The sequence below is a fragment of the Poecile atricapillus genome, chromosome 1 (genome assembly GCF_030490865.1).
Source record: "Poecile atricapillus isolate bPoeAtr1 chromosome 1, bPoeAtr1.hap1, whole genome shotgun sequence".
NCBI lineage: Eukaryota > Metazoa > Chordata > Aves > Passeriformes > Paridae > Poecile > Poecile atricapillus.
In genome coordinates, this window is record NC_081249.1 from 80,164,651 (window position 1) to 80,187,245 (window position 22,595).

Consider the following 22,595-nt stretch of genomic DNA (forward strand, 5'->3'; position numbering starts at 1 on the left):
GTATTCAGTCAGCACGAGGTAATGGAATTGTAATGGCACCCAAGGCAGTCTGGCCTCTAGGACACCTTCATGCAGACTGTTTTTCTTTCATGCTGTGTGTCCTAATGAAGACAAACGGAATTATAAACATAGAAGGATAGTTGGATTGCAGAATTTTTACTTAATCTTTCCCAAAGTCAAAGCTCAGAATTATTAGGTCAGAAGAATAATTTTAAATTCTCTCTGAGTTGCTCTGCTCAGCTGTATGCGGGCAAAAAATATGATGAAAAGTTTATGGGTTGAGATAAAGACAGGAGGGCTGCTCAACAATTACCAGCACAAGTGAAACTAACTCAGTTCAGGGAAGTTATTTCATTTGATTGACAATTAATAACAGACTTGGATAGTGAGAAAAAAAAAACCAAACAATTCTATAAACATCTTCCCCTAACCTTCTTCTTCCCAGGCTTAATTTCACTCCTGAGTCTTCTGTCTGCTCCCCTTTAAGCAGTGCAAAGAGAATGAAGGTTTAGTTCAGTTCATATCACTTCATCTCTCTTCCTTCTTCCTCACACTCCTTCTCTGCCCCATCATGGGGTCCTTCTCAGGAGACACAGTCCTTCATGAACCACTCCAGCATGGATCCATTCCACTGGGCATAGTCCTTCAGAAACAGACTCTTCTCATTCTGGTGCCCCATGGGATCACAGGTTTTTCCAGAAAACTTGCTGCTGCATGGGCTCCTCTCCACAGACAGCAGTTCCTACCAGGAGCCTGTTTCAATGTGAAATCTCCATGGGCTGCAGCTTCCTTCAGAAAACATCTCCCTCCTCCAGAGTGGGGCCTTCCATGGGCTGCAGCATCAGTATGTGCTCCAGTGTGGTCCTCCATATGCTTCAGGGCGATGACTTGCATCACAATAGTCTTCAGAATTGGCTGCAAGTAAATCTCTACTCTGGTACCTGACAATTTAAAAACTGTTTTTAAAATTTATTTTATTTACATGTTTTTTGCTGTGATTAAATCACCTTGCAGTGACCAGACGTAAACTGAGCTACTGTTCTTTTAATTTTTAAAAGAAAAATATCCAATCAACATTGTTTAGTGCTGTGAAAGCAGTACAGTAGAAATTTTGCTGGATTTTGATCCAGAGACACTATAAAAATAAAGAATATAAATAAACCTTATTAAAGTAATGTAAAGGTGCAATTTTTTTCTAGGCTGACTGTGGTATTTCTTTTAGAGGTGGCCAGTAGTCACTTCTTGGTATGGATGTCAGTTGACCTCAACTGTCATCTCACTGTCAACATACTGTTGTTGCTATGCTTCAGATGTCATACTGGACCCATAAGAAATAATTAATGAAAAAGAAGGTGAGTCCATACGTCATAAGATTAAAAAAAAAGACATTTTAGAAATACATTCTATGAACTTGTTATCTACATTTTCTCAAAGTATCTCTCAGCTCAGGAATTTGATCAAGTATATGCTCTTTAACTTTACAGTTCATGCTAAGACAGAAGAGGTGACTTTGTGAGCTCCATCCTTGTTATTCTATCATAATTGCAATTTTCTGCTATTACTGGTCATAAAGGCAGCAAAAGGTGTTTGTTCTACCTGCAGTGACTAATCATCAGTGGAATTATATGGAAAATCCTTAAAAAGCTGGAGGCTTAGCTTGAAGCACAACATACGCCTCATCTCATCAAAAGAAGAATTAATTGGAGCAGATTTAAAGCTTTAGCTTGTAGAACCTAATCAGAAATTACTTCACTTATACCACTGTCAAGCACAAAATCTAACGAAGTCAATGGATACAAAGGGAAAGTTTGTTTAGCTAAATGCACATCAAGTCAAGAACTTCTAGTGGGACTGAGAACCTCTTACAGAAAATTGAAAAGTATACTGTAGCTCTTTAAATGTTGTAGTGATCCATTCTAGGATCTATTTAGGGGGTCATTTCTCCCCTAAATCTTGAAACTGATAAAACTTCTCATAGCTATTGTCCATCTGCTCACAGCAATTTTTTAAGCTGGCATGAACAAAAGAATGACGAACCAGACAAGAACAATATTTCTCTTAGAGGTACAGAAATCACTTAGGATACTTGTTTATACTCCATTAACTAAGCATTAAAGCATGAAATGCCAATTTAAAATGCTCTCAGGGAAGTAGCCTTAAACCTTGCACTCAGCGTTTGTAGAACCTGGAAGGTCCTGGTAAGCACGCATGCATGCATGGTTGTGTGCAAGTAGAATGCTCTGCATGATAAAATAACAGACAACCCAAACCCATTCCAAAATATTAGAAAATCCAATGCCAGCACCTTCATCTGGCTTTTGGAATGCAAATTTCAACTGTCAAGGCTTAATTAAAAACTACCAGTCAGCACTATTTAAAAAGTGGAAGAGAACTAAGTGGTAGGTTGTTGCGGAAAATGTGAATGTTGCATGCTAAAAGAAGTAGCTAGGATGACAGGTATATAATTATCATCACATCAGGTGAAGGACAAGAAAGAGTCTTTGGTTCCTGAAGAGGTGGGGCTTCAGCAATCTTCAGTGTGGCAAGGGGTTCCTCAGGCAGACTTAATTTCTCATTTGATTTATTTCAAAGGAGAATCTCCTTCTATTTGAAACCTCTGTGCACATTCAAACCTGGTGAGGCACTGTGTGAGGCAAACATAAATAGGTTAGTGTGAACACAAAAACTCGTGTTTCATGCATCAGGGAGGGCTGGGTTTGAAGCACAATTCTGTGTTCCAGTGTTCAATAGCTTCTGCTCAGAAACACATCACAGTTGTGCTCTAATCCCACACACAATGGAGACCCACAAAGCATGAATCAAAGCCCCACTGCAGTGATCATGTGAAGGCAAGAATCTCTAGCATTTTCTGCAGGTTTCAAGCCAGCAAAACTGACTTCCTTTGTATATTACTAAATATTCAAAGTTATGGGTAAAGGGTCATCTTTGCTACTTAAGAAGAAACCATTCTGAAATACCATTCAGTGCTCCTTGAGACTAGGATATTAATGCTACAAGCTCTAACAAAAGCATCCTCTTCCCCATACCTACATAGAGGGTGAACATCTGCACAAAAATTTATCCTGGTTAAACACAGCAGTGCTGTTTGCCCAGGATTTGCAGATCAGATCCTCTGACCTTCACACACTTGAGTCTAAGTGCACTGAGGAGCAGCAACAACCCTGTGTCCCACAAATCCACTTTCACAGTCTGCTCTTCCCTATATCCCTACATCCCTATGTTCCCTATGTTCCCTATATTCCCTATATATCTGTACATTGGATGTTTGCATGACATGCATGATGCCAGATTGGGTACAGAAAGTGAAGAAAACTTGCAGAAAAGAGGTGTCACTGACAATTATTTAGAGATTCTTTAAGAAAACAGTGCCAATTCAGACTCTGAAATTTCTGAATTTGTCAGCTTAAGGCTGAGAGTGGGGAAAAAAATAAAAGGTAATCTATTTTATATTTAACCTGGGAATTTAACATCCAAAGCTCAATTTTATAATTGACATTTCTCTAGATGAACTTCCCTCCTCACTCCCCAGTTAGAAAACATGAGCTTTTAAATCTCGACAGGTTTGGAATATCCAATATCCTGGATAATACATAATCAGTACTGAGGAAGAGAAATGTATTACTCAGACATCTGCCAAAAAAACAATCTTTCTTTAGCATTTCCCACATGTATAGGATCTATACTTGACACATTTGACTTGGCCAATCTTTCCTAGATAAAAATAGCACTACGGTACTTAGGAATTGCCAGGGCCTTGAGGGCCCTGCCAGGCTTTAATGTCCCTGCCCAGCCCAGTGCCTCCCCTCCTTCCCATGGCCCAGGGCCCCATTTCAGCCCCACAGGGCTATAATTCCCTGTCCTGGTGACACTGTAGGACATTGGTCCCAAGTCCCCTCAGTCCTTCTCTGTCCAGCCATGGGCCAGCATTCCTGTCCTGGTGTCCTTGCTGGGCCACGTGAGGGCTGTGTCTGACACTGGTGTCCCTCCCTCGAGTTGATTCTAATCTTTCACTGCCTCCTCCCCGAGCTGCACAGCCTCTGGCACTTACCAAGGCTGACCACAGAACCATTCCTGCTCCCCTTGGCCCACCTGGCCCCTGGAGATCCTCGGGATGGCTGGGGACCACCACAGTTGTCCCACTCAACTTCCAGCCTCCATCCCCTAGGGAGAAGCCAGCTGCTTCCTAACAATTATAGTGCTATACAAATGCCCCAATCCTTAATTAAATTCAGTGAAATAATTTTTATATGCTCAGGTTATATTAGGGACTTAAAATAGAGGCTACTATAACTCTTATGCCCTGATGTTTGTTGGCTTTACTTACCCCAAGATCTCTGGGACGTTTGTGTGGGCTGCCTTGGGAAGATGATTCAAGTTGAAATAAAATTCCTTGGATGGAATGAATGTTGTCTCATTTTTAGCAGAAGTTTGGACTTTTTCAGGTGACTGATCTCTTCTTGTTACTATCAACATAAGTGCAATGATTTCAGAACTATCATAAATCAAAATAATTCCACAAAATAAATGAGATTCCACAAAAGATTATACACAAATACTGTCCTACAGGGTGGCAAGGAGCGCTGAATTCTCACTTGTCAGAAAGGTAAATAAAATCAATGAGCTTTTAACAGATACATTATTTCATTAGGTGACAGTTAAAGCACTGTGTGAAATCTAAACAGAAATCACACATGGCACCTGCCAATGCTTGTTGAGTTGTATGTGTTTTCCAAGATTATGATTTAAAAACATTAAGAACTTGAATGATAGTCCTTCAATTTTGTTATGTTTTTTTCCCTCTGAAAATCCCCTGAGAACCTAAGATCTTCATTTGCAAACACATGGATTGGTTTTGATTGCTCCCATCCTCCTGTGCTGTGGTTCCTGAGACGCTGGTTGCTGGACTGTAAGAGCATTGCAAGGCTTCCTCTGAACACCATGGCACCTCATTGTTCTTTTTTATATATTTTAAACTGTGCTGTTACCTGTTGGCAGCAAATATCCTGTACTAAGCAAGTCACTGCTTAGACATGCTGGAAAATCAGACCCAAATTTTTATGTGGTACCTACAAGTGTCTGATTCTTCCCACTTTCTATTACCAGAGGACAACTAGTTTAGGTGGCCTCACCACCATAGAATTATGACATTAGATGAGATTAATCTAACACTTAATTTTCTTCTATTCTCTGTCTTTATTCTCCACTCTCCCAGCACCAATGTCAGTATCTTCCAATTAAACAGACATCTTTTACCTGAACCTCCTCTGTGGACATAAAAAAGACGTGGTAGGAACAGACTTCTAATGGCATTCTGCACAACCATAAAAAGGTTCAGGATCATTTTCTTGTCTACATTCTGACTTACAATACTCTGGTTTGGTGCTTTTGTTGTTGTTTCAACAGTATTAGATAAGCTATTAATTTAGCCATTGATAATGAAAGTTCTGCTGATACTAGCTCTCCAATAATTTGTTGTTTGTTACTTAAAAGAATTTTAAAAGTATAATTTATTTTCTCTTATTTCATCAGGTTGAGTAGAAAGAATGAATTGTTCACTTTCCTAAACTCCCAAACTTCCAGTTAGAGACCTAGAAAATATGCAACATACTATACATGTTATGAGAAAACAGAACTGTTTTCTATCTAATTTACATATTGTTATAACATCTTTTCACAGAATTTTTTTAAAGTGTCTGACAGTGGTGGGTGGAAGTGAACTGAATTGCTCCATCACCTAGACAATATAACAGTAAGGATGACTAAATTTGGACTACTAGGGAAGATAGTCATAATATAGCCCTTGTCCTCATATGCTGGTAAGAGCAGGCTTTTTAGATTTATGTCAAGTTCCATGGCAGCTTGTGCTGAAAAAACCCAAACAAGTAACAGGAAAAAAAACCACCTTATTCCAGAGATTATAAAATCACTTTTTTCTTATATTGAATTGCTAGGAAAAAAAGTGAATTGTAGGTTTCTGAGAATCAAAATATTACTCAGAGGATTTTTTGACCAATGTGGGGATGAAGATCTGTAGTGCTGCATCTTGAGGAAAGCCTCATTGCTTAGGAAGTGGCATGTAACAGGAGGGACTGCAGTTGGCAAAACAGGCTTCAACATATCTGTGTCTCATCTCCTTGTCAGTTTGAAAGCTGGGGATTTTTGAGTGGCTTTGAATTACAGGCAGTCACTTAAAGAGAAAGAAATTTCCTAAGCAAATCATGGCTGAGGCTCTTCCTCTCTTAAAAAAAAACCAAACCAAATCTGTATTTTAGTACAGATGCATTAACAAAGAACATATATAAGACCATGTCATTTCTAGTAAAGAAAATATACCTAGGGTAGCTTTTTGATACTGATGTGTGGAACAGCCCACGTTTGCACCATGCATACTGTCCTCCCAAACAGGGTGGCAACATACAATTGCCTACCTGAACCCTGTCCAAAAATTACTTTTGGTTAACTCCTTTGACAAAGAACAAAAACATGCCTGAAAAAGTGTTAGCACTGTAAGTAGAATGAGTTTCTGTGCCTGCAAATGTCTCCTAATACAATTTCACTGATTAAAGTACCTGTAACTACAATGTATTTTTACAGGCATGCACCTCAAATAGCCTCACCTTCTAAAGAGAAGTTGTCAAGTTTTGTCTCCTGCCTTAAAACACTTTGAAACCTTTTGAAATGAGAGTTTTTTGTGTCTGGATTTGTGCAGACCTTACTGTGTGAGGGCATGCTCACTGATGAGGACACCTGGGAGTTACCAAATTCTATGGTTAAAAAACCAAGAAGCATTTCTGGTAGAAGAGGTTGTGCAGATTTCCTGAAACAGTCATACTCACCTGTTAATATTCTTGTGAGAAAGAAACTTATGGGTTCAGATTTGTCCTTGAAAAGTTTATTTGCATCTGCAAGGAATGAAAAAATAAAAAAAAATTAAAAACAACAAAAAAGAGGATTAGTTTTAATGACCTGTTTGTTGTTATTTCCAGCCCTCTGCAAAAACAAATTAGGATCTGTACTTTTACTGTTTGCCTCCCACAGAGAAGAGAAATATTTAATTCTATAAATATTTGATCAGGGCTCAGCCACCTGGAAAAGATTGTAGAGGAGGAAATAAACTCCAAGAGGCCAGATCTTCTTTTGGTGTCTGGTTCCCTGTATTGGACACAGAAATATTGGGACAGATTTCCCAGTGAAGCTGAGGGATCATTAGTACCAGCTGGTGTGCTCCCACACTGTATGACATAGCTCAGTTACGGAACCTGCACCTGCCTCTGTGTGCAGCCAGGGTTGTGGGTGGGATTGAACTCACTCCAGGTTAAGTATGCACGTTAAGCCTCTGCAGCAGAGACATGTCATCTTAGCTTCCATTTTCAGCCAATGGTCTTTTAGAGTATGATTCATCTGACTTGTTTCAAATTCCTACCCAGAACCTAATTTCACTGTAGAGATGCCTGATTTTTCTCTGTTACAAAGGAAGCCTGTCATGGCTAATTATGTATGGCCATCTTTCCTTCATCTATCAGATGCCATTGTGTTTCATAAGAAACACTTTAGGTGTTTTCATCAAGTTCAACTGTGGTGACCTTACTCTGTTTTTTTAATTGATTTGCTGTCAAGACTGGGTAGTAGGTAAATATTTGTTTGTCTATATGACAATCTTTTGTATGGGAACCCAAGAAAAAGCAAGGATCTGTTAATACTTCTCTAAAATAGCAGCTGTAGGGAGAAATCAGAGAATCATATTAATGTATCACACCAATCCTATGGCTGTGTGTGATGGGTATGACCTTTGAGCAGAAGCTGGCACAAGAAAAGCGTTCATTTCTCTGTAAATGATACTGAGGTATTATATTCCTGCAGGATGAAGTTCCTTGATTTGAGTTGGGACAGAGACCCTGATAGCTCAAGGCAGATTTTCATCCTGAAAAACATTTCCCATTCAGTGAGCTCAGCTCTTCATTGGTCCCTGTTGCTGAGGTGACTTAAAGTCACAAGAAAACTGTGTCATGTTATTCAGAGCAGAACTGGCTGAATATATTTGGATTGCATAATTTACTCAGAGCGTTCTGTAGTCTTACTTCTATGCATTATTCACTGGGTTTCCCCTTCATCCCATCATTCATCCAGTTAATGAAAAGGATAATTTGGGATGATATAGAATAGTGCAAGGCTTTGTCAACATGTTTCAGAGAATATTTCATGCAAAGTCATTGTATGTTATTTGCTCAGGTTTAATAAACACAGCAGTAAAGAAGGAAAAAAGAAAAGCTGTTAAATTTTTTCCCTGCTGCTTAGATACTAAGAATGAAAGGCAATTGAAGGAAGGCCCTGCTTCATTACATGAACCAAGACATAGTATTCTTCCTGTCATGATAGTATGCCAACACTTAACCAGGAGACAGAGTTCATACTAGGGCCATTTAAGTATCGTTTACCAGTAGACAAACAATAAAAATCAGGTTTATTGACTTCTAATCAATATTTCTTCCATGTTTAAAAGGGTGTTCTGGATTAGCTGTGGCAGAGCTCACAATCCTTGGTGAATCTTAAGATGATTTGTCTTAATATTTTGCTTTGGCATGTGTGGTTCTGTGCCCTTAGCAAATAAAGCCAACCTATAGGCTTCACAAGGAATGAGATTGCCAAATTTTAAAGTCCCATAGGTTTTATAGTGGACTTTGGCTTAGGTCCTAAAACAAATAAGCGTGAGGTAGGACTAGGGAAACATCTGTTGTGTGCACTGCAACACTGTGGTGGGAGGATATAGGGAGAGGACAGGGACATCTTCCTGAAAGACATCACCACTGTTCCTCTTTTGTGTGCTGCTGGGGGAGCAGTTTAACAAGCAAAACATGCAGGCAAACAGTGCAACAGATGGTGCAACCTACTATTGAGGAAACATTTCAAAGGGTAACAAAATATGGTTGAAACCAGCTTACAGTTTACACACTGAATGCAAAACTGAACATGCTGTTTTCAGCAGGCTGTAGCTATTTTCATTTGTTGATGCCAAGTGCTTTGGGGAGCCACAGCTCCAAAGTGGTTAGTGCAGCAGCAGGAATCCCTGGAACTGTATAGACTTGACTCAGCTGGATAGGTAGGTTAGGACTGTACTTTTAGCTGCAAATGGGCTTCAGTGCAAGCAGAGAGATCACTCATGGATACTTCCAGTGAGGTTCCTACAGTTTGTTTTCTTTCTCTCTGCCTTTCTGTCTCTGTGCACTAATAACTTCTAAACCCAGGAGATTTTGATAGATACATATAAATTGTATGGAAGATCTGATAAAAGTTTAAAAAAAAAGTTGCAGTTTATCAAGAAATCACACAGTATTTCAGTGAATATAAAGATTATAAAATATATTAAAAACTTTTGGCTAAATTATGATGTATTTATGCATTCAAAATAGTGTAGATAAAGGAGAGACAAGCACAGCCTGCTACACACACACAGATCATCAGGAGAATGTAGGAACATGATCAGCATGGACAATACAGGATAAATCGTAGCTAGAAAGAGAAACTGAAGGTAAGAAGAAATCATTCATTGACTGGATTATCAATAGAAGACTCAAGTGTTGGAAATTTCTTCGATGTAAAGGAATAGCTATCACTAAATTGTATAACCAAACCGAAGAGGTAAAGGATTTTTTTTTTTCACTGTTCATTATAAAGCTTACTTATGAGAATGGGAAAACTTATTAGAAGCAATGGATAATAGCTCAGCCTCCAGCAGAAACAGATCTTGCTTGACGATATTTTGGTATTTTCAGGTTTTGTGCTTGTCTGAGCCTTCTGATTCTGACCTCTGTATGGGCCAAAGTTTATACAGTAGTCGTTGTCTTTGAGAACTTGTGGAGGACATAAAAGGTATTGCTGGATTGGAAAGGAGTACTCTTAATTTATACCTTTATGAATGGAGGAAAAAATAAACTTCAAATCCTGGAGAAATTCTAAAACAAAGAGTTAACATTTGGAAGGTAACAAGAAGAGTAGACGCACAAATGAATTTGCCAAGGAGATATCTTTTCAAATAAATATAATTTTCATTTATGAAGGAATAATGGGTGATATAGGCAAAGAAGAAACAATAATATTTCATTTTCACTAAGGCTTTTTATATTGCCTTGCACTGAATTCCTGAAAGCAAAGTGGGAAGACATATCAAAAGTAAAATTACAGTGGGGAAGAGTGTAGAGTGGCACATAACCAGGTAAATTTATCTCTTGTTTCCCATCCGTCTGGAAGCCCAGTTCCCTTCACTATGAATTTTAATTACATAAACTACATAATCAAATCAAGACCATGCTTATTAAACCCATAGACATCATCATACTTATAGGAACTCCAAGTATGACAGAAAACAATACTAAAATTAATAGTTAAAAAAATAGTTTTAAAGAAACCAGGACAAGGGCAGAAATATTCCACCATTCCTTAACATAATTTTAACCCAAGTAATCAATAATGATAAAAAGTTCACTCTTTAAAATTGATCACAGGCTGAGAAATTTGGACAGAGAAGTTGCAATGGAAAATATGGATCAGTTAAAATTAGAAGAATGGAAATATTGAAAGGCATAGAGATGGAAAAAGATAAAAATTCTGAAATCATCAAGAAATGCTAACTATAACTAAATAAACACTAGCAAAATTATTAACATAGTATTTTCAAAAGGAAATAAACTGAAACACATCCAACATAATTTTAAGGGTCAGCACTCCGGTTTTAAAGTAGAGTAACAGAGTAAATGCCAGTGTTAGGCCCTGCCACATTTCTTTCATATTTTCTCTTTATTTTTTTTTTATGTTTTATTTATTTAAATTTTATATATTTATCTATGCTTATTTATTTCTATTGAATTTCATAGAATGATCTGTAAATTACATGGGCACTGATGAATTTTAGTCTACTGTGGTTTCAGTCATCTAATGCTTTTTATAATGTGTTTATTTTGATAATTTTCTGAGCATTACTGTGCCTATTTTCTATTGACAGATTGTCACAGGGCAGAATGTCACTAATTGAATCTAATGAATATGGCTGGAGACTTATGGTATACTGGAGGCAATAGATAAAACAACAGATACATATCAAGACTTCTGTGGATATTAACAGCAGGATTATGTCCATCAACAAAAAATATCACCATGGCTGCAGTTTGCATATGCAAATACTAGGAGCCTTGGAGAATTGATATAACAATTATATCATACTCTCCTAGAGTATGCAGGCATGCACTCTAGGAGAGAATGATATTATGGGTTTATGGACAACTTACTTATATGGAAAGAGAGGTAGAAACATAATGAGACAGAAAATGTGTAGTAATTTTGAATGCTCTAAAGGATATAACGAACTGTTATATCAGTTTTATTCTGGATCCCTTGCTTAAAGAGATGTGTATGACTTGGACATTGATAAAATTGTGCTATGAATGTAATCTGTGGGACTGCTGGTATTTTATCCCTAAGACGTGTTACTAAAAAAGAAAGGAAATATACAGACTTTTTGTTAATATTTAATATTGTTAATATTGTTAATATTTTGAAGTGAATGGAGCTTCTTGTAACACAGTTTTGTTACCAGGGTCTATCAAAATTTAGACTTCCACAGAGGTAGGAAATAGCAATCTAGCTAATTTTTAGCTATTCAAGATTTCTACTTACAAACTGATTTTTTATCTTGATAGATAAAGTGATCATTACAAAAGTATCAGGAAGAGATCATTACAAGAACAGATCATTAAAATCATCTTGTTTTGGATTTTGGCCATATATTGAGTCTTTGTCTGTTGAGAGAGGAGGGAGCTCTGAGAACTGGAAATGCCATTGCTAATCTCCATGAAGCTAAATAAGAAAGGCACGATGAGTAAAACTTATGCTGCATGACAGCAGCCACGGACTGGCTCAGGTCCACACAGTTTTTGTCTTAGTCCTACAGGGCAGACAGACTATGGTTCTGCTTTTAAGGGGTTGTTACATAGCACTTGTCTATGTGTAACCTCTGGGCTCCACATGCATGTCATGTTCTCCTCAAGCACTAAAAAAGTACATGAGGAAAAGCAAAAAATGAACTTTGTAATTTTTTTTTTCTTTTAGCAGAATATTATTGCATAGTTCTGGATGTTATTCAGAGATGCTGGTTCCCTAATTAAAGGATTAGAGTTTGTTTCCTCTGCTCTCTTTATTTTCTTTTTTCAACTGGAGGGAAGAAGAAAAAGGAAAATTCACATAAGGTGATTGTTTCTCAGTTCTAAGAGAAAATAAGTCAATTTTGTATTGTGTATAATGAAGTTTTATTAGTGATTCAGAGGGTTGTTTGCTTGTTTGTTTTTAGAAACATGTCACTCAAGTCCTTGTTACCCTTATTATGTGCAACACAATGCTGCACAGTTTAACTGTTCAGTCTTGGGAATGAATAGATGGCAGCTGTTAAAAGGTAGGAGTTTGTTCAGAAAATAAACATGGTTATGCACTAGACTATCCTATAAGAGGAACAAGCAACTAGACCATGAAATAACCATAGAGAAAAAAAATCAGTAGAAAGTGTAGGAATGTAAACAAGCAAACAAACAAAAAAAACATTGGTAAACTTTTTATGCATGGAGGGCGCTTCTGACTTAGTGATGTGGTTAGATGGCCCTGGCTGAATGCCAGATGCCCACCAAAGCTACTCTATCATTCTTCTCCTTAACTGGACAAAGGAGAAAAAAGAAAATGAAAGGCTTGTGGGTTGAGCTAAGGACAGGGAGAGATCACTTGCCAATTACCATCATGGACAAAACAAACTCAGTTTGTTTGGGGAAAATTAATTTATTACCATTCAAATCAGAATACGGTAATGAGAAAAAAACCCCAACCTTAAAGCACCTTTTTCCCCACAAAGCCCCCTCCTCTCTTTCTTTTCTGGGTTAACTTCCCAGGGTGCAGGGGGACAGGGAGTGGGGGCTGTGGCCAGGTCATCACATGTCTGTTGCTCCTTCCACAGACGGATGATTTCTCATACTCTTCCCTTGCTCCAGTTGGGTCCTTCCCACAGTAGACAGTCCTCCACTAACTTTTCCAATCTGAGTCCTTCTCATGGGCTGCAATTCTTCATAAACTGCTCCAGCATGGGACCCTCCCACAGGCTGCTGTCTTTCAGGAATTAACTGCTACAGCATGAGTCCCTGAGGGCTTCAAAGTCCTGCCAGCAAACCTGCTCTAGCATGCGCTCCTCTCTCCATGGTGCCACAGATGCCAGAAGTCTGCTCCAGAGTGGGTTTTCAATGGGGTCACAGATTCCTTCAGACATGCCTCTGCTCTGGCTGGGTCCCTCCAGGGGCTGCAGGCGGATCTCTGCTCCCCAGTGGTCCTCCATGGGCTGCAGGGGCACAGCTGCCTCACCATGATCTGCACCAGGGGCTGCAGGGGAACCTCTGCTCTGGTGCCTGGAGCACCTCCTGAGCCTCCTTCTGCACTGACCTTGAATCTGCAGTGCTGTTCCTCTCACATATACAGACTGGCTGCAGTTGTGCAGGTTCTTTTTTACCCTTCTTATACACTTTATCCTGGAGGCACCACCACATCACTGATGGGCTTGGACTTGTCTAGCAGTGAGTCCATCTTGGAGCTGGCTGACATTTGATCTGTTGATGTGGAAAGCTTCCAGCAGCTTCTCACAGAAGTCTCCTCCCCCACAACCCCTGTACTATCAAAACCTTGCTATGCAAATCAATGAAATGGCATAGTGAGGGAGACATTGGCTTTTAAGAGTAAAACCTTTTTTCATAAACATTAGTTATCTAATAAACATGGTAATAAAACAGACTCATGTAAGTCATCTGTTACAAAAGGTTGTAAAAAGAACAGGAGAAAGAAATAAGTTTTTCAGAATCCTAAAATATCCTAAAGGGAACAGTAGAAATATTTATTGATCACCATTTAAAATTAAGAGAATGAATTAAAGTAGCATTAAGCAAAGATGTTATAAGCCTTTTATTTGGAAGAATTGCAGTGTTGTTTAGTAAAGACTTGAACAGGTAAATAAGAAGTCCCTGCTCAGTCATCAGCCCTGCCAGTCTATTTGTATCCACCTCCTCTCTTGTCTTTTATATTGGAAGTCCAAATTCCTCAGGCCAGTGAGTATCTTTGTGCTCACATTTCAATAGTACAAAGGGTTGTTGTTCAATTTATTTCTTTGCATCAGTATCTTATAAATAAAAAACATACAGTAAAATAATCAAAGGTTGGGATTTGAAAAGTCACAGTAGGCCATCCTCAAGGCAATACTGAGATGAATGCTGAAAGCAATCTTTTATCTTAAAAGGGAAGAACTTTTAAACTAAAAATGAGTAGTTCTTGAAGTGGCAGGATGGATTGCTCTGAAGGACTGATTCTGATGTACAACTAATACAGAGATATAACTCACAGAGCCTTCTAGGTACACCTGCAACGTAAGCAATAATGACAAAAAAATGTTATGAACGTAGCAAGTTTTCAGAACATCAACAGCATTTGTCAGACAACACCTTGGGAGAACAACTCATTGAATTTCGTTATACTACAGTCCCATGCAAATCTTTGACAGACCAATATCATATCTGGTCCCTGCATAGTGCTTCCCCTTTAATACAGTTGGGATTTTCATAGTTCCTTGGTGGTTCATACTCAATATTAAATTGATATAACATGTGCTAAAATCACTTCCCAGGACAAAGCACATAATGCCCAGACTTGCTATCCCTAGAGTTTTTCCTTTCCCTTAGATTGAAGCTCAGGTTTGTTTTATAGGAGCTGTAGTGCACCTGTTGTGTTTAAAGCACTGTGTTGAAGACCGAGGATAAAGAGCAGACAATCAAAAGGGTCAAACAGATTCTGCATCAGGGAACATGATTTTGTGTCCATGCTTCAGATAGACTCCAGACATCAGATATCTGCAAGATTAGCTCCAGATGCTGAGGAGCTCCTAAGCTTGTGTGATCTGTCTGCAGAAAACATGCTGCACATTTTGATAAGAGTTGGAGTATTAAGCACCATTTCAGAAATGTTTAATATGACAAAGAATAGGCTTGAGTTCAATGTGAGAAACTGCTTCCAAAGAACTCATGTTCTTTGAAAACATTATTGAGTAAAGAGACAAGAGTTAAACAGTGACACAAGTTATTCATATTTCAGTAAAAGGGTTGGAATTTGACTAGATTAGAGACCACACCCTCCCATCGTTAGCTAATATTTTTGCAAAATATATGCCAAAACCCAGTTTTTTTAAAGAGAGAAAACACCACTTTTAGAGTGCTATAAAGAGATTCACAAGGAAGATTTAGAGGAGTGAGCAGTGGTACTTCTGCACAGTGAAATGCTTGCCACTCTTCCAGATTTTTGTGTAGATAGTTTAATAATTTTCTTAGGGAAGAAGATAATGTGTAGCAGTTAAATTAGTGGCACCTCCACATGACATGGCCTCTGAAGGCTGAAAAACCAACCAAGCCTCCTAGCTGAGATAAAAGATGGTTGCTGCTCTGCCACCTGTGTGCCCAGTACGCCAGTGCCTTCTCGGGCTTGCTCTTCCTATAGTTGGAGGACTATTCTGGTAGTGAAGTAGGAGGGGAGGGAAGCAGAAACAGATGCATATTAACTACTTTGCCTTTATCCTTAAGGCCACAAAGTTAAATTTTGCCTGTGCTGGAGGGAAGTTGAAAACCATATGTAGTTTTTATTATGCTCTGCTATGGCCAGAACGACACTGAGCAATTCAATACTGAGGCCAGAATAAGAAGATCTGGAGAAAGTCAGGATATATTACTGGTATTTTTCAAAAGTGAGCTTGAATGCCTAATGCAAACCCTGACTTAGTGATAACTCAGCCTTAGTAATGACCTCAGCCTCAGCACTCCTACCTCTGTATCATGATGGGTAGCAATGTGAGCAATGCAAGACACCAGTTCTGGACATCTCATTCTGAGTTGGAGGCAAAAAAGTTTCAGAATGAGATTAAAAAACCTAAACCTAAATGTTCCATGTTTGGACATACACTTGTCTAAACTCTCCAGTGGGTATGGTTAATGGAATTGTCAGTTGTCTGCACATAGGCATATGATATCTAAGGGTATCAGACGGCCCCTATATTTTACTCCACAGTGACAGGTGGCTTCCATAGATCTTGTGTCACTGCTGCCAGCATTGTACAGATGTTGGTAAGTCTCTGTGGAGGGTTAAGTAGTGCTAAAAACATATGTTTAGGCAGTTGTTTATCATCTCTCATCAATACAATCAATGGAGTCTAGAAAGTGATTGATCCATCTGATCAAATGTAGGTGTCTATATTGATGGCAGTTGGAGCTTACATGTAGAATAAAATGATGTAGACATCTGAAGTCAACTGTGTATACCCACTGTTAAATCTTGTCTTTAGAATTATATGAGATTAATTGCTTCCAAGGTGAGAATTCAAATATCTTCTCAGCCTTGGCTCCAATCTAGGTCAGAAATATCAATGAATGTAAATTTGACTGCACTCTAGCAAAAGGTTTCTGCCAAAACCTCTTAAGCATCTGCAAAAAGTAAATAAATGTATCTGACCCATTGAAGCTGAATTTTCAGAGCTGGCCTCATTAAAGAGAGATATGTGCATTATGACCTCCAGATGGAATGGGTTTATTATGCAATAATAACACTGCACAGTTGAAGAGAGAGACAAGAAGACATCTAGAGTGACTGGGAGCTTCTTAACAGGTTACAATATTTTTATGAAAGATACAAAACATTCTTATTATAATATCAATTTTAAAAATAATCATCCTGTTGAATTCTGTTTTATTCAATCCTTGTTGGGAGTACAGTTATGAAAATCTACCCCTTATTTTATAATAAATTACTTTAAAAACACATAGTAATACTTTTTGTTTCAAATCCACTGTTTTGCAGCTCTATCTTGGCAATGCCACACAGGGTGTACAATGGGACATTCTGTCCATTTAACACAGCATATATGTTACTACTGACTGTGTTACTTCACGTGTTTTGGACAGTGATCTCTTAAAGGTCTGTTGAGGTATATTAAGAACTTAAAGAAATTACTCTTTCTAAAATAATTGTATTTAAAAATATTTTTTCCTAGATTAGGAAAAAAAGAATGGAAAGTAAACTGGTGCAATATTGCAACTCTAGAGTAGCTCTAGAAAGTACTGGAGCAGCTAAATATGTGGGGGGGAACTGCTGGATGAAACAAAGAATAGGGCCTAGTATTTACAGTGAATAAAGCAGAAGAGCAGGTATGAAAAAGTTTACTTTTACCTATGGATAATATGCTAAAAAAACTATCTGCAAACAATGGCATGAGAGAGTAGAAGTATAGGAGAAAAAGAGAGACTCGTGTCATGTTTCCACAGGCTCAAGCCTGCAATACAAATCATCAAACCATCTCTGGTTTGACAATACAGTACTACTGATTAAATCCAGTACTGAGAGTTGACCTGTGCTGGTTTTGGCTGGGGTAGTGTCAATGTCCATCGTAGTAGCTGGTGCAGGTCTGGGTTTTGCATTTGGAGACAGTGTTGATAACACAGGGATGCTTTACTTTCTGCTTAGCAGGACTTATATAGAGACAGGGCCTTTTCTGCTCCTCACCCCACCCCAGCAAGGAGGGTGGGAGTGCGCAAGGAGTTGGGAGGGGACACAACTGGGACAGCTGACTCCAGCTGATCCAAGGGATTTTTCATACCATATGGCATCATGCTCAGTACATAAAGTGGGGAGAAGAAGAATGAAAGGGGACATTCAGAGTGATGATGTTTCTCTTCCCAAGTCACTGAAGCCCTGTTGTCCTAGAAAACTCTGAAGATCTGCCTGCCCACAGGAAATTAATTCTTTATTTTTCTCTGCTCTTGTGTATCGCTTTTTCTTTATCTGTTAAATTGTTTTCATCTTAATGCAATGAATTTTCTCATTTTAACCTTTCAAACCTCTCCCTTATTCCACTGGGATGGGCAGGGGAGAAATGAGTGAGTGGCTTTGTAGGGCTTTGTTGGCAGCTGGGGTTAAGCTGTGACAAAATGCTACCAAACATCTGCTGAAACAGATTTTCCACTGAAACTAACCAGAGTATTGAACAAATAATCATGCCACCCTGGGTTTTCAGAGGGACTGTGCTGTGTGATAAGGTCCAGTCTCACTTGACATGTTTGAAGGAGTTCCTCAACATTCTCCTCAAATTCTCAAGCCTGGTTTTTCATTGACTTTCTTCAGTCCAAATTGTTCTATACCAGGTTTTTAAAGATGAAATGGTCATGGCTATCAGTGTGGCTCACATGCTATCAAATTCTGATAAATGCAAATAAAAATAAAATAGTGGGAGTTCATATGAAGAGAGGTTGATTCAGATATTCTGATGGACTGCAAGGAATTGACATGAACAGGAAAAAAAAAAGTGTGTACAATAGGTGCTCATGCCTGAGCCCTGTGTTTGCCTCCATAAGCAGATAACACCATTTCTGTCTGACCTTGCGTGTCTTTCCTGGTTGGGAGGTGGCTCAGGCAATCAGCACAACAAATAATTTATACTTCCTAAGGTGTAAATGTGGCCTGAGAGTTTGATCTCAACTAATGACTCCCCTGAGTTCACAGATTCTTTTAATCAGTGTTAGGAAAGTATCTCTCTTTTAAAGTACTGTTTGTATAGCCTTAGGAAAAAATGGTTTTGCTTATAAAGCATTCAGTGAACATTTTCTGACAGTTTCAAAACAAAACAAGTTTGGAAAAAAACTGTTAAAGTGTATCACCATCAATTTTATAAAACAATACATTTTTTCCAACTGCTCTCCAGTTCGAGTGTATTTATCCCACTGAGGGATTACTTTTATTTTTCATCTGTGACTCACTGAATGTATGACAGAGTCTTGTTTCAAAAAATTTATTGAGGCTGAAGAAGATGTTAAAAACAGACAGGCACCTGGAAATGCTAAAAGCAGGAAAAAGAAAAAATACAATTTATTTCAAGGGGAGCCATGGCACAGTCCCTGATTCCTCCTGTGTATTAAAAAATTATATTCATTCTCCTGTTCCTGTACTTCCCCCCTCTTAAAATTTCATATGAGCTCAGAGGATAAAGTTTATTTATCAGTCTGATAATAAAATTATAATAGCCTCAAAATGCATTTTTGAGAAAACCGATGGGAGATGTCTTTAGCCTTCTGATACACTAATTAAGATGTTAACTATCCAGAGCCATAATCCCTAATTGTAACATTTGCATATGGATAAACTAATTAGTGTGTGTGTGTGAGTGCATGTCATGGTTTTCATCTAACCAGACAGGAAATGGGTAGGTTTTAATTTCCTGGAGTCAGTATCACAAGCAGTTGTATAGAACTTTTGAAATCAGTACAAGGAGTGCCCCTTGAAACAAAATTAGGGTACCCTAACCTCTGGATGAAGTATTAATATGCTGTGTTACCCTGTGTGGATATTTAGCTGGACAGTTTTCATGTTGGATCCAGATATGTGATAGATGAAATTGGGAGTTCTATGGTGGTCAAAAGTTCTGATACAATAAAGCCTTAAAGTACGTGAATGATCCAGTCTTCCTACAATAATTTTTTTAAGTACCTTTTTAACTCTTACAGTCTTCAGTGGGATTTAGCCACATGCTTAAGTTAAGCGAATTCACTTTGCTGAAAACTATGCATTATATAAATTTGACAGGTCTCTTTATTAATGGGAACTAAGATGCTCACCATCTTAACATTAGGTCCTTTAGTAAAATATTTGTCCTTTATCCTTTGCCTCATCATGCATGTGCCTGCATTGCAAACTCCTACTTGTAGAGCTATTAGAAATAGCAATGTGATGAGGTGTGATCTTTGGCAAGGGCACAAAACCCCTTAATATAGTTGCAGTTTTAATGACAAAAGAAGTCTTTTATTTTTTGCCCATGTAGCAAAATGTGGAATAAAGCATCCAGCATTCAGATTTGGCAATATGGATTAGCACAGGAAAGAAGGATTTTGTAGTTGTCACTTGCCAAAGTCTTTATGATCAATAAAGTGCCTTTACATGGAGAATTAAGTTCCATAGTTTCAGGTTTTAAAATACCTTGAGAAACAGTGGAGCAGCTAACTAAGGGAGAAAAGAATATTCTAGGTTAATAAAGGAATACTCAATATTCTTTAAAATTGTGAGACTGGCCCCATGTGCAAAAGTAATTCTGGATGAACTGTGGTGACTATAAAGAGATCTGGAAAGCTATTTGATGCAACTAAGTGGTTCAGAAAATTGAGGATGGTTTTGAATATCAACCCGGAGGGGGAAGATTGCATCAATTATGTGTTTACTGTCTGACATATACATATTTGATGGGTGAAGAATTACTTCTCCCTCCATACTTAAAAAAGAGGAAATTTGAAAGTAATTACTGAGTTCCCTAGAAAAAACTATTTTGACTAATAAATAGGGAATCATGTCACTGAGCTTGGTTCATTCACAAATAAGGCACCTGCCCTTAACTGGTTATCTATTCCTTTGAAGTCACTGTGGGTGCAATGAGAGAACCTTTCCTGAAAACAAGTCATCCTGTGACAGATGACTTCTGAGAGGTGGGATGAACAGTAATATGAAAATGCTACTCTCTCTTGAGGAACAAAGAGGAAGTAGAAGTGCTTGCTTTAACTTGAAGCCAAATTTTTGGATTTATACATGCCTATCACTTTATTTTTTAGTGAGTGTCTGGAATGCCCTTTGGGATGCACCTGCCACAGTCGCTCCAGAATAAAGGAAAGGAAGATATTTTGGTGGTTTTTTGGATCTGATTAAAGATACATTATGGGAATTATCTTCAGGGTAAAGGTATTTATGGAAATATGATACTCTAGATAAAGATTGTTTTGGAGGTGTTCTTTCCTGGTTATATTAAAATATTTATTGATTGGTCTGTTGAATGCTTAAAGTTACCTAGATTCTACTGGCATAACCAGGAGCACTGTGCACATTTGTGCTATAAAGGCAGCATCACTGCCGTAAGGTGACTTCATTGAAACAGCATGTGACATGGAAAAACAAATGGAATCAGAACCTTTGGATTTTTTACTATTTTTATTGGTTTTGTATGCAAGATTTTTTAAATTATATTTCCTTCCCCTATTGGTATCACAGAGAAATTTAAAAAAAAGATCTGAATACAGAAGAAAGGAATCCTAAATTGGACTTTATTATAGACAGGAAATAAAACCATGTTCCTAAAATACTGCTATTCTTGTTTGAGCATCAGAGTTATTTTCTGTTAGTGTCTCCTTGTTTTTTATTATCACTATGTCTTTTACTATCACTGTATCACATATTAATTATTGCCCATCAAATATAGACCAGAATAGGTACTAAGAAGTTTGGGGCTATTTTGGCTCCAATGAAAGATGCTATTCTGGAAACTGCTTTCACAGAAAAAGGATTTCTAGACTGCTATGTATATATGGTTTACATTGTAGATATATTTTCCAGACACCTTGCCTGGTTCTACTACATATTTATTAATAGGCTTGATAAATAAATTTTGTCAGCTAGCTGTTATTTCTTTGCTGCTGTATCATAGCCTCTAGCAGGAAAAAGTGAAAAATCAGCCAAGTGCTAAGCATCTTCCTCTCTAGCCTACATCAGGACCTTGATTCTGCTTCCATTAATGATACTTTAATGCGGGGGGAGGTGGACAGTGAGTCTGACAAAGGGTTTGAAGTTTTGACACTGTCCTTCATGACATCCTTCTCTCTAAATGAAGAGGGATGGCTTTGATGCAGTGGATAATGAATTGGCAGGATGGTCACATTCCAGAATTGTGGTCAATATCCACGTAGAGACCAGTGACAAGTGGCCTTCCTTAGGGGTCAGTATTGGGACTGGCACTTTTTAAACTCTTCTTGGCAACATGGACAGTGGGATCAATGCACCTTCATCCAGTTTTCCAATAACACCAAGCTGTATGGTCAGGTTGAGGTGTTGGAGGGAGGGGATATCATCCAGGGGGACCTGGATAGGTTTCAGAGGTGGGCCTGCACAAAACTCATGAAGTTCTAAAAGACCAAGTTCAAGGTCCTGTATGTGGGTCAGAGCAATCCCAAGCAAAAATTCTCTGTGCAGAGAATGGCTTGAGAGCAGTCCTGAGGATGACTTGGAGCTGTTGGTTGACAAGCTCAACATGACTCAGCAACGTGCACTTGCAGCCCACAAACCCAACTGTGTCTTGAGCTGCATCAAAAGGGATATGGCCGCAGGACAAGGAAGGAGATTCTCTCCATGCCACTCCACTCTGGATGAGACTCCACCTGAAGTGCTATATGCTCAGCTCTGCAGCTCCTCATATAAGAACTATGTGGACTTACTAGTGTGAGTCCAGAGAAAGGCAACCAAGGTGATCAGAGGGCTGGAGCACCTGTTCTATGAAGGAGGCTGGGAGAGCTTGTGTTGCTCAGTCTGGAGGAGAAAAGGCTCTGGGGAGAGCATACAGCAGCCTTCCAGGGCCTATTGGATGTTGCAAGGAAGCTAGAGAGGGACTTGTTGCTTTAAAAATATAGAAATCTGGCAGACAATAAACCCCATTGCTTTCTAGCTTG